Below are 12,903 nucleotides of genomic sequence, written 5' to 3'. Positions count from 1 at the left end.
ACCATACGACCCATAATGACACCAAATGATATCCTATGGGGTCGTAGAACACTATATGGCCTTTTAGGACACCATGCGACCCATAACAGCACCATATGGAGTCCTAAGGGGTCAAATGGTGTCTTAAGGGGTCATTGGAGACCATATGACCCCTTAGGACACCATATGATCCCTAACGACACCATATGGTGTCCTGAGGGGTCATAAGGTGTCCTGGGGGGCATAGGAAACCATAAGACACATAACGAAACCCTTGTTAGAGTATTCAAGTATTTACTTGATTAATTAAACAATATTTGTTTAATTATTTAAGTTCCCTTTATCTCTTTAACACTTAAGCTAACTTTAGGTGCATATAATTAATTATTTTAATTAATTATTATGTGCAAACCTAGGTTTTCCCTTTTAGGGTTTCTTGACCTATTAAAGGTTGAGTTCTTTCTTTTCATTGTAAGAATCACATTACATATTTTTGTGAACATTGAGCTCTCCCTTTTTGAGCATATTCTTTGTGTATTTGTTTTTTGGTATTTACTTCCTTACTTCTCCTTGTAATAAGTTTTTCAGCTTGCAGAGATTATTTGGGCTCCTGTGGTGTTGTATTTTCTCAACTCCTATATGGTATCAGAGCTTTAGATCTATAGCTACCTGATCTTGTTTTGAGAATTTTTGCTTTGGAAGCAGATCTGGGGTTTCATGAATTTTTTTTATGTACCTAGGGTTTGACCTTTTTTTCTAAGCACATTGGGCCTAAATGGACCTCACCATCATGCTCAGAAGGCCCAAAAACCTCGATGGTCATATAAAATTTGGCCTATTTTGGTTCCTGAGCCTCTGGGAGTATTTTTTTCTCAGATCCAGGCTGTACGGCCCTAGCACGTAGATCGAGAAAAAAATTCAAAAAAAAAATTGCCTTTTTACGGTGTGCAGGCTGGAATTTTGCTTTGTTGTTAAAAAAAATATTCAAAAAATCAACAAAGCTAAATAGGGTTTCAAAAAAAAAAAAATTTAATCTTTTGAGGGGGTTCCCCATGGTACACAGGGTACCGTGGGGCCCCCTGACCCTGTCGCTGCCGCAGCTCTGACAGCCTTGGGCCCTGCTCCACTGACCCTATGGCCCCTACCGGCCACCGACCCCTGACGGCCCTGCCCGCGGCTCTCTGCAGACTCCCCGGTCCCCACCGGCACCCAACCGCCGCTCCGCTCCCTGTGGCCACTGGCGTCCCTGCGGCCGTCGCTTCCCGATAGCTCTGTCTCCCTACAGCCACTGCTTCCTAGCCCCATTGCTGCACTTATTCCTTGCATTGTCTGCCATAGCTCCCGCACCGCCAGGCCGCCGCCTGCAGCCACCGCCGCCCGGCCCACTATCGTCGTTGGCCTCCTTGTCGCCCTGCGCCACCGCCGGCCTGCCTTTGCCCACTGGAGCTCCGCCTGGCCTCCACCGGAGCACCACTCATCCACCACTAGGGCTCCGCTCCCTGGCCTCCTCTGCCCAAATAGCCACCAGACCTCCTTTTTGGGCCTCTTTGGGGGGGGGGTTTGGTTTTTTGGCTCTATCTTGGGCATATGGAGTCGTTTTTTCAAAAACGAATAGGCATCGGAAAGATGGTTCCAAGATGGACCTCATGGTGTTGGTAATTTTTTCCAATTTTTCTATTTGACTATGTTTTTTTCTAGTCAAAGTGAGGTCTCTTTTTTGCACTCTAGGAGACGTAGAATGAGCATCCGAACTCTATTTTTCAAAAAATTTATATTTTTGGAAAGCGTGTGATGTGTAATTTCTAGCCATATGAGTTTTATTTCTAGATTCTACTCCTTGCATATTTTATTCAATTTTTTTCTTTTTAGTACTCTGGTGGATATCTTGGTTGTTTCAGGTCTTGGGATCTCTTCTCTGGGTAGGATGTCTCTATTTTGGTTCTCATTTCTATTTCCACTCTTCTTATCATTGTAGCATTGTATTTATGCAAACGCACTAAGATAAAGTGCCATCATGCATTGTTTACTTGGGATCATGCACATCTTGTGCCTTGTTGTGCATGCACTATTGATCAAGTACCATGAGGGGGTTGATGTTTGCCTGTTGTTTGCCATCTTCCTTTGTCCGGTGAGTGTTCCTTCCATGACACCCTGTACTTTTCTCAGCACCTTTGATGTTCTTGGGTCTTTGTCATGTAGTTCTTGTTGGCTGTTCTTTTCAGTGTACATGTCCCTCTCCCTCTTCCACATTATGGGGAGGTTTATCCTGTTGGTTCTAATGCTTCTGTGGTTCAATTGATCAGCTCTTCAGACTTTGGTTTCTCATGTCATCTATATCTTTGATTTCAGTTGTTTTGCCTTGTTTGCCTTTTGATTCGAGTAGTGTCATTTGAGGGCACTCATACAGATTACATTCTTCTCTACCTGGTCATGTTCTATTTCAGTGGAGGTTCTTCAGATCAGTAGTTATTCTTCGACTGAGTTTGCAGGTTCTTCATGCTTCAGTGATGTTCTTTTCCATCTCTTTTTGGAGTAGAGTTTTGTTCCCATGTGGTTTTCTCTGTTTCTCCAGTTCATAGAGATTTCATTGTATTTGGGTACCTGATCAGGCCTTGTTGCCGGGACCCATCTTTATTGCTTTTAGTAGCTATTCTAGGTTTTAGCTTCTCCCTAAGTCTAGCTTAAGGAGGGGTGTTAGAGTATTCAGGTATTTACTTAATTAATTAAACAATATTTGTTTAATTATTTAAGTTCCCTTTATCTCTTTTACACTTAAGCTAACTTTAGGTGCATATAATTAATTATTATGTGCAAACCTAGGTTTTCCCTTTTAGGGTTTTTTGACCTATTAAAGGTTGAGTTCTTTCTTTTCATTGTAAGAATCACATTACATATTTTTGTGAATATTGAGCTCTCCCTTTTTGAGCATATTCTCTGTGTATTTTTTTTTCTGTATTTGCTTCCTTGCTTCTCCTTGTAACAGATTTTTCAGCTTGCAGAGATTATTTGGGCTCCTGTGGTGTTGTATTTTCTCAACTCCTATAACCATATAGTGTCATAAGGGGTCATAGGAGACCATATGACCCTTAGAAAACAATATGACCCCTAACAACATCTAATGGGTTATAGGATGTCCTAAGGAGTCATAGGATACTATATGATCCCTTAGCACACCATAGGCTCTATAATGAGACCAAATATAGTCCTAAGGGGTCATAGAACACCATATGACCCTTTAGGACACCATAAGGTGTTGTTATGGGTCGTATGGTGTCCTGAGGGGTCATATGGCATCCTATGACCCCTTAAGACACCATATGGTATTGTTATAGGTTGTATCATGTCTTAAGGGGTCATATGGTGTCCTAAGGGGTCATAGGACATGATATGACCTCTTAGGAAACAATATGACCTCTGATGACACCTAAGGGGTCATATGGTGGGCTAATAAAATGATAGATTATTTAAAGTTATGAATAGAACATCATACAATAGAACATCGATAATTTAGTTTTGATATAGCTAAGTTAGACCATTGTCAGCATAAGAGAGACTCCAAGTGAACAAACAATGAGGCTTCGCTAAAAATAAAGTGTAAGAGCTTGACCTAACCTTAAGAGTACTCCCTTTCTAAAACATATGATGCTATTAAATTTGCAAGGTTATAGGATTGATCTCGATTGTGACTATAGGAATTACACACTTGATTTCTTTCACATGAATATGTATCCTTTCAAGTCTTTTGACAAGTGATGATCATCATATACTACCACTTCCATGCTTCCAACAAACTTTAATTTCTTTTAGGTGACAGGTGTTGTGTAACAACATGGGAACTCTCGCATACCCACCACTATCATTCTTTGTGACATCATCTATGTTACTTTCCCTCTTTCTCTTCGTACCGATTGTTTCCTTCTGAAAAACATATTGCAAGTAGTCTGACTCATCATTTTGCTTTGTTGAGACTATTTTCTATATCTGCTCTTCTCATTAAAAACACATTCAAGAAGAATATTGCTGCAGGTTTCCTTGTTTATCACGGTAATGCACCCGTGGTTCAATTTCGGACCCTTCTTCCTCCTATTCAATATACACACACAAATCCATCAATCAATTTTCTTAGGAGAGCATACATGATAAAAATCAAAGAGGAAGTTCTAGACAGAAAATAAATTCACTTACTTCTATAGAAGTGTAGACACAGTTTTAATGGGGTATGGAGGGAGGGAGGGAGAGAAGAAGAGAGAGAGGGATGGGGTATGGAGGAAGGGAGAAGGGGAGAGAGGGAGAGAGAGAGGGATGGGATATGGAGGAAGGGAGAAGGAGAGAGAGAGAGAGAGAGAGAGAGAGAGGCACCTTGTACACGCTTGAGAAGGGGAGACAATACACTTATATGTGTGTATATATATACTTAATATATTATATATTATTATATATATATATAAATTATATATTATATGTATATACACATATTATATATATAGTATCCTATTATACACACGCCCAAAATTTAAACAAACGTAGTGCGTACGTGTTGTTTATAGTAAACATAGCGCGTACATGCTATTTATAGTTAAGATAGAGTGTATGCGTTTCTTACACCATAACTACCCCGTACGCCATTTTGACTGTTTAGGCTTGGAAATAGGCCTGGATGACAAAGCTATGGTTTGGAAGTTTGATTTCCCTCCATTTCCCACCTTTTTGACATGTTTTATTTTATCAACTTGGTTTACTTTGTCATCATCAAGTTTACACTTCATCAAGTGGGTATTTCTAAAATTGCCACTATATTTTCACCCATCTTTTGAGCTTTCTAACCATATAATTATTTTAAAATTTGAACAACAATAATATTATTATTGAATTTCTTTTACCAGTGTCTTCATAGTTCTCACAGACATAGGTGCACCATTATTTTAATAAATTTTGATATACTTATTCAAATTTAAAAAACTTTATATAGTATTGTAGTGCACTTGATTCTTTACAATTTTAAAAAAAAATTGTATTTTTTATTTGTTTAGTGCAACTTATGCTTTGTGCACAAACAGGTACCTAATTTTTCAAGATGTGCTCGGTTGGAAAAATCATTAAAAAACAAATACACATCTTCTAGTGCTCACTCTTAACTATCTTTCTGCCAAAGGAAGTGTCAAAATACTAAATCTAATAATGACTTTTTTGATGCGCACGTCAGACACTATGTTATGTTTTTCAGAAAAAATCAAGGTCTCTTTTTAGTGTGCGAAGAATTTGACCCCCTTAATCTTATCCAATTTTGAAAAAGTTTAGTAGTTTGGAAACTAGATTTAGAGTACTAAAATATTTGTTCTTTGATTATCTTCATATCTTGAGTGGATGACTTTCAAATTTTTCCTCCAAGTTCAGGTTCACTTGATTTTAGAAAAAAATGTGTCCACTTATACCCCCTTTTTTGACCACCATCTTTGTGCACTTACCCAATCCTTCAAAAGAAAGGAAAAAAGTAAACCTACGTTCTCATGTCATTAGATTTTGGGCATTACATACTCACCACCCTTCTCACCTTTCTCTCACTTCAAATTCACCCATTCAAAATGAATCCTCTACTATTTGTTTCCATCTAAGTCTATTTCATGGTATCAAAGAAAATAATCCTTTTTGTACTAAGGCCCAAAGTATCGATATATATCTTGAGTATGTTTTCTCAGATTCCTTAGAGAATTTATCTATCTATAGATCTTGTGTTCTCCTGAAGTAGAAAATCAATAGTTTATTTAAGGGTGTAAATTTTTAAAACATTTTCCTCAACTAGTAGCTCATCTAATGGCATGACACCAAGAGGAAAATTCATAGTCTAGAGGCTCTATCTCTATCAAAAACTATTGATCAATAGAATTAGGAGATTGATAAATATGTATGGGATTTAATTAAGAGTCTGGTAGATAAAATTAATAATTGAGAGCACTTAGATAATAAGTTGGAGCCCCTAAAATTGAAAAAGAAGAAAATTTTATAAACATGACATAAATTGTAATTCGAAGAAAAGATATGTTTGAAAACACTACAAACAGTTTACAAGTGTTTGAGGATACACCAGAGAAAAGATAAAATAAAAACCAATGGAGGATTCCAATATATATGGAAATCATATCTTACCTTGACCTACTAAAAAAATTCCCAACAAAAGGAATGAAACCAAAAGTAATTCTTTGACGGAGTCCTAAGATTCTCCAGCTAGAGATGATGAAAAGAGAGGTGAACCTAAGGAAGTATTATTCAAGGAGAAGCAAAATTTTCTTAACTAGGTATGTTAGGCCATTTGTGGTCTACAACTGCTTGTTGATATGTAGTTTTCTACTTCTGATGTTTCGTTGTGTCTAGTGTTTGTTGTTGGTTCTTCAAAGTCCTATTTTTCATTTAGTTTTAATTTAATGTTACTTTTGGTGAGACTTGTCTCACTTTCCTTTATGACTATTTCATAAATGTAGATGATCTGTTTTCTTGTGTCTACCTTAACTAAAACACACACACACACACACACACACACACATACATACATATATGTATATACATATGTACACATGTATATATGTATATATATATATACATACATAGATATATACATATCTATATATACATATATATACATACATATAAATATATATATGCATACATATATATATATATACATATATGTGTGTATATATGTATATATACATACATACATACACGGATATTCAGATGCGTGCACACTAACACACAGATATATATATATATATATATATGAGAACAGATGTTTCATAGATTTGTTATAAATATAAAAATAACTCGAGGAAAAATTTAGGACAATGTAAACTTAAACAAACATAAATTTTGGTTAAGAGAAAATTCTCGGTGGCCTTTTTGATAATATCTAAAAACTTAGGTAGAAGAATTAGAAATGGTATAGAGATACATTATTTTGAAATTAAAAGTCTTGCAAATACTCTTGGTGGTTGTCACCCCATCTTCTTGTAGTAGAAAAACTGAATCTTCAATCATAGCTCCAACCTAGCATCAGTTGTTCCAATATATTTGGTCAATGATTTTGGAGCCTAAATTGGCTAATTTTTCTTGGTGCATTATCTATCAAGGAGTTCCTTTGGATGGTTGTTTGGCTCATATGGCATTTTTTGTTGATAGATGGAATACTTGAAGCACCTTTTTTATTTTTTTCCAAGAGCTTCAGAGGCTTGAAATTGGATTCATGACTTCTTCAAGCATTCCAATTGACTTTCTTTAATAAAAATATGCTCTCATTAACTAGTAGTCAATTGATGATTATATCCCCCAAGATGTTTCGAGCAATCCTCATGATAAGGACCCTCCTTTTATGTTTACATTAGATATTTATACTTTGTTGGACTTAAGCTTGTTATTATTTTCTTTTATTTATATTGTTATTCATTTACACATAATTTTCTCATATGAGCATCAACATTTGATTAACAAAATCTCTTCCGAGCATAAACATGAGACTAATACCAACTCCCTTTGAGAAACAACATTAAAACCCATCTATGGAAGACCAAGTGTCACAACACACAAATCCACTTATTTGTAAACCAACTTTATCTTAGAAGCCAATTATGAAAGACCAAGAGTCACGACTTAAAATTATATATCAAATGTCCCTTTAGAATTTGAAGTTAGGTTTCCAAGTTCAAAAATCAATGTCTCGACTAATTAAAGTCAATCCCTTGAACTTTAAGCTTTTTTACATTTATAAATTTGTCATTTTTATAAAATTGTTCCCACCAGATTATATGGATGTACTTCTCTTCGTCTTTATAATTTTCTAAATGTTTTAATAATTTTCTTTGTTGATTAATATTAATTAAAATAACATATAATTACGTTTAGCTATTAAAGTAGAGTGGGATGCTGACCTCTCATCTTCCACATCACGGAAGACCATATTCCACATCTCCCGTGACCTTTCGATTGTCGTCCAGAACATAACCTTTTAGAAAGCTACAACAGCAAGCGTTTGATTATATATCAATTTTTAAAAGTCGTTTATTTTAATAGAAAGAAAGTTTGAAATCAGTGTTCCTCTACCAGCTTAATTAAAATGGGATAAATCGCAACCAGCCATTGATTAATGTACACATTCACTTTAAAAACTAATATGTCCCCCTCAGTTTTAACTTCATTGCCGACATGAGTAGCAATCGGATAAATTTCCACGTAAGTTCATTAATTTATCACGGCATCTGCAAGAATTTAAAATAAAAATTAGGAGACAAGGAAAGTTATATTGATTAGACTGTACTTAATTGCATTATTCCCATTAGGTCAGATGACGAATGCAACAAAAACGACCATACTTGGAGCCCATCTATAAATTTTCTTGAAAACTTCCTCAACTACGAACATATCAGAGGAGTTAAGCACGATTTTGATTTCAGATCTAGACCAGTATTTAGATCGATAAGTGGGTATGGAGAATCTGATCCTTTTCATTTCTTACCTGCTAATTCTTACAAATCATCAGCGGCTACACTGTTCAGCAGCCGCACAGAATTTGGGTCAGTAAATTTTGGAACAGTTTAATTTATACACATTAAGCTTAAGCTTATATTTCTAGATTCAGAAGTGTTAAATACTCAGAGTTGATATCTGACATTTTCTAGGCTTAATATGTTGCTTAATGTATGTTGTCATATTAAGAATACACTTCTAGATTTAAAAGTGTTAAACACTTAGAACTGACTAACATGCACTAAACTTAATATGTTGCTTAATGTGTGAGGTTTAAAACTGATCATATTTTGAACAAATTTTTTGAAGATGATTTAGAGAAAAATGTATTGACAAATTTTAACGGTAATGATTTTAGAGAAAAATGTATTGGCAAATTTTAACTATAATGATTTTTTCATTCCCTCTGACACTCTATGCCCGGTGTCTGCAGAATACCCATTTCCTTTTATGACGGCAGATGCCGAGAAGGTAGCTGCAAGAAAATATGATTACATTGTGGTTGGAGGAGGTACAGCAGGGTGTCCTCTTGCAGCAACTCTATCACAGCATTATTCTGTTTTGTTATTGGAAAGGGGAGATTCACCCTATGGAAATCCAGACGTTGAAGATAAGAAAGGCTTTTTCAAAATTTTGGGTAACGCCAGTGGGTTCCCTTATGTCGTTCAAGGATTTGTCTCAGAAGATGGAGTGCAGTTGGCAAGAGCAAGAGTTCTTGGAGGCGGATCAGCTATTGGCGCTGGCTTCTACAGCAGGGCAAGCCTTGACTATGTCCGGAAGATGGAGTGGGATGAGAAGCTTGTAAATGAGTCCTATGAATGAGTAGAAAAGATCAATGCTTTCAAACCAAACAAACTTTCTCGTTGGAGTTCTGCTGTAAAGCATGCACAGTTGGAAGCTGGAGTGCTTCCTTACAATGGGTATACTTTAGATCATTTAGAGGGCACCAAGATTAGTGCGTCATCGTTTGACAACAATGGAAGGAGACACACAGCTGCAGATCTTCTCAAATATGCAAATCCGGATAACATTGTAGTTCTTCTCAATGCTACAGCCAGTAGATTACTCTTCAATTCCTCATCAGGTACTTTGACATTTACATTCTATTGTTCTCCTTATTTTCAAAAAAAGGTTTAAATGATCTGTATGTTTTGGTTAATATACCGGCAAGTTATTTGGAGACTTTGGGTTTTATTTAATAATCTATATATTAACTACAAGCATGTACCAACTCTCTATCAGAGACAGTTTTCAATTAATTTGTAATTTTCCTCTTCATTAGAGTGATTGTTTGAGATAAGATGTTTGATATAATAATATTCTTTGTTTACAAGTTTTTTAATTTTTAATTTTCTAAAAATTAATTATCAATTATGTGATGTAGGAAAAGTGAAGGTTATTGGTGTTGTTTTTATGAGCAGCATTGATGGTGTTTCCTATCAAGTATTCATCAATCAATTCTCACATTGGAGTGAGGTAATTTTGTCAGCAGGAAGTATAGGTAGTCCCCAACTTCTCCTCTTAAGTGGAATCAGCCCATCGCAACAACTTAAAGATTCAAATGTTTCTGTACTTCTAGATTTGAAATTTGTTGGTAAAGGGATTCAAGATCCACCACGTTCAAGATTTATTATTGCATCCTCTCAACCACTTGAATTTTCTCAAATACAAGTAGTTGGTATAGTAGACAATTCACAAGTATACATTGAGTCTGGTAGCTATTTCCTACAAGTAAATGCAACCTATGAATATCGAGGAATTACTACTATCAAGGTGGCTTTTCCCCTATCAAAGGGTGAGCTACGACTTAGAACTAAAAACCCTCAAGATAGTCCCTTTGTAAGGTATAACTATTATTCTCATCCCTATGATCTACAAAAATGTATGTTTGGTGTTAAGGTATTGTCAGATATTAGCAAAACAACTTCTATTCAAAAATTTGCAGTTAAAGGTAGTGGAAAATCTAGTGTCCTTCGATTCATTGGGCCATCATTACCTAAAAACCAATCAGATAGTAAATCCCTTACCAAGTTTTGTAGAGATACACTAGGAACATTTTGGCATTACCTTGGCGGGTGTGAAATTGATTTAGTGATTGACAAAAGACATCATGTCAAAGGTGTTGATAATCTAAGGGTTGTGGACAATTCAATTTTCAAGGATAGTCCTGGAACAAATCCACAAGCCACTACCATGATGTTGGGAAGGTATATATTTTCTTGTGTAGGTTCTATTATTTTTCAATCATTATTACTTGTCATATTAATTGAACATTTTTATGTTTGCATCATATGTAGGTATATGGGAGTTCATATTCTTCAAAAGCGTGTGAACAATTGAAAATATCCAAACATTTTCAAATGTTATAAATAATGTATTGCACACTTACATGTATCACATAAATAAATGATCATAAGTTCATATTCTTCAAGAGCGTGTGAACAATTGAAAATATTCAACCATTTTCAAATGTTATAAATAATGTATTGAACACTTATATGTATCTCATAGATAAATGATCATGAAACTAAATTGTACTATGTGGAATTTTAACTGTATTGTATTTTGTTCTTAGTGGATCCTCCTCGACATAAGTATATTTAATCAAAGACAACACATATAAAAGTGAATTGAAATTAATGAGGTTATTTTATTTTCTATTAAAAATTTTGCTAATAATTAATATTAGACTGTTTTAGAACCTCATTTGTCATTTATGTTGTTTAAATATATTAATAAAGACATAAAAAAAATCAATGAAACAATGATCAAAACTATGCCACTAAAAAATTCTAGATGAAATTATAAGATTATCCAATATGTATTGAACTAAGAATAAAATTAAATATAAACAATATGAAAGTGAAGTAGAGGTGTATTTTCTACAATTATAAGTATAAAGGTCTTCACTTGGTCCAATATGCACAAAATTGACATATAGACATTGGGTATTAAATTTTTGCAACAACAATCAAAATATGTACTTGCCAAACATAAATAATAGTTACATATCAACCAAGAGGCTTCCGGTTTATTATTTTACAAGTGCTCCACAAACAAGCTAGTTCATTTACTAAAGGCTACACACCCATATTGACACTAACTACTTCTTGAAAGTAAAATAAACATTAGCCAACATTTCCAACATTTCCAATAAACATTAGCCAACATTTCCAGCATTCTAAAATATATTTAATAAGAACTTTATGATGAGATCCCTAACAACCTTCTCATGAGGGGGTTTTCCCATCCCTAGCATTCCATGACATAAGAGTCATTTCTAAAGGAGAGGACAATAGGATTTGAAAGTATGAATGATCCTACATTCCCTAAATGTTTCCATAGTTATCTACCCTTTCTCTTGATCATTTTTCTTTTTTTTAAGATCCTTCTGCTAAAGATGCAAAGGAGCAAGATTTGTCTAGTTAATACTAATACCGTCTTTAACTCCAATAGTATGAAGGACTATTGTCATAGCATAATAATTCAATAACCACAACACTATTCAACATAGGAACAACAACATTCAAATTAATATCAACCAAAAATATTATCCTGGTGCTTTCCACTAAACCCTTCTTGAGGTCACCCTTCTAGGATTTCAATGATAGGGATCTAACAAGAATCATGAATTACTAAGTCACAATTACCTAAAATATTTTAAAGAAAAGGTATAATTAAGATCTTCAAAATCTTCTTGCATATAAAATCTATTATTTTAGTTCATTATACAAATATTATTTTTTCTAATGCATATTAGTCATTCTATTTTGAGATTGTATGAGAATAAACCCATTTTTTATACCCTTCAATAGTAGCTATCAGTTTGATCTTCTAATACATTTTGATCTTAAAGTTGTTGTTGGTTATCTTTGATCAAATTTTCCACAACTTTTGTTATTATTTCTTCTTAATATGGGTTATTCAAGGATTCCATACTCAAAATCACAATGTTCTTTGCCTAAACATCCATGTAATTTCCTAAAAATCTCTCTAAGGAAGACACTCCATGATATTTTGTCATTACCTACTCTTCCTTAGGAACTGTCAAGCTTCTAGTTTCACACCTAAGCTAGTACAATATTGTCCTTATTTGAGCCATTGGCATTTTTTCCTTCCTTTTTATTTATGTTCCTATATAGTTCCTTTATGAATGGTCATATGAATGATTGAAATTCTTGCTAATACTCCTTTTCTCCCAAGTTTCCTTGTCTACATGCTTACTTTGAATTCTTATTACACATACTTTTTCATTACATAATTATTATCTGGGCAAACTTTCATCCTAGTATTTCACTTATTCATCCAATTGTTGTAAGGAAATCAAGGTAGTGAAATAACTTCTTACACTAACCTTGAGAAGAGGATAATACAAATTATTTACAGATATTTACAATAGTTATATAAACTTAA

General features: G+C 34.5%; 1 pseudogene; it reads left to right on the top strand.

Annotated features, from left to right (window-relative positions):
* The first annotated feature begins 8,838 nt into the window (after positions 1–8,838).
* On the top strand, positions 8,839–10,830 carry LOC131039842 (protein HOTHEAD-like; annotated as a pseudogene).
* The last annotated feature ends 2,073 nt before the right edge of the window (positions 10,831–12,903 follow it).

The sequence above is a fragment of the Cryptomeria japonica genome, chromosome 7 (assembly GCF_030272615.1).
Source record: "Cryptomeria japonica chromosome 7, Sugi_1.0, whole genome shotgun sequence".
NCBI lineage: Eukaryota > Viridiplantae > Streptophyta > Pinopsida > Cupressales > Cupressaceae > Cryptomeria > Cryptomeria japonica.
Note: the sequence above shows the minus strand (reverse complement) of the source record. Positions and strands in the feature narration are given on the sequence as shown.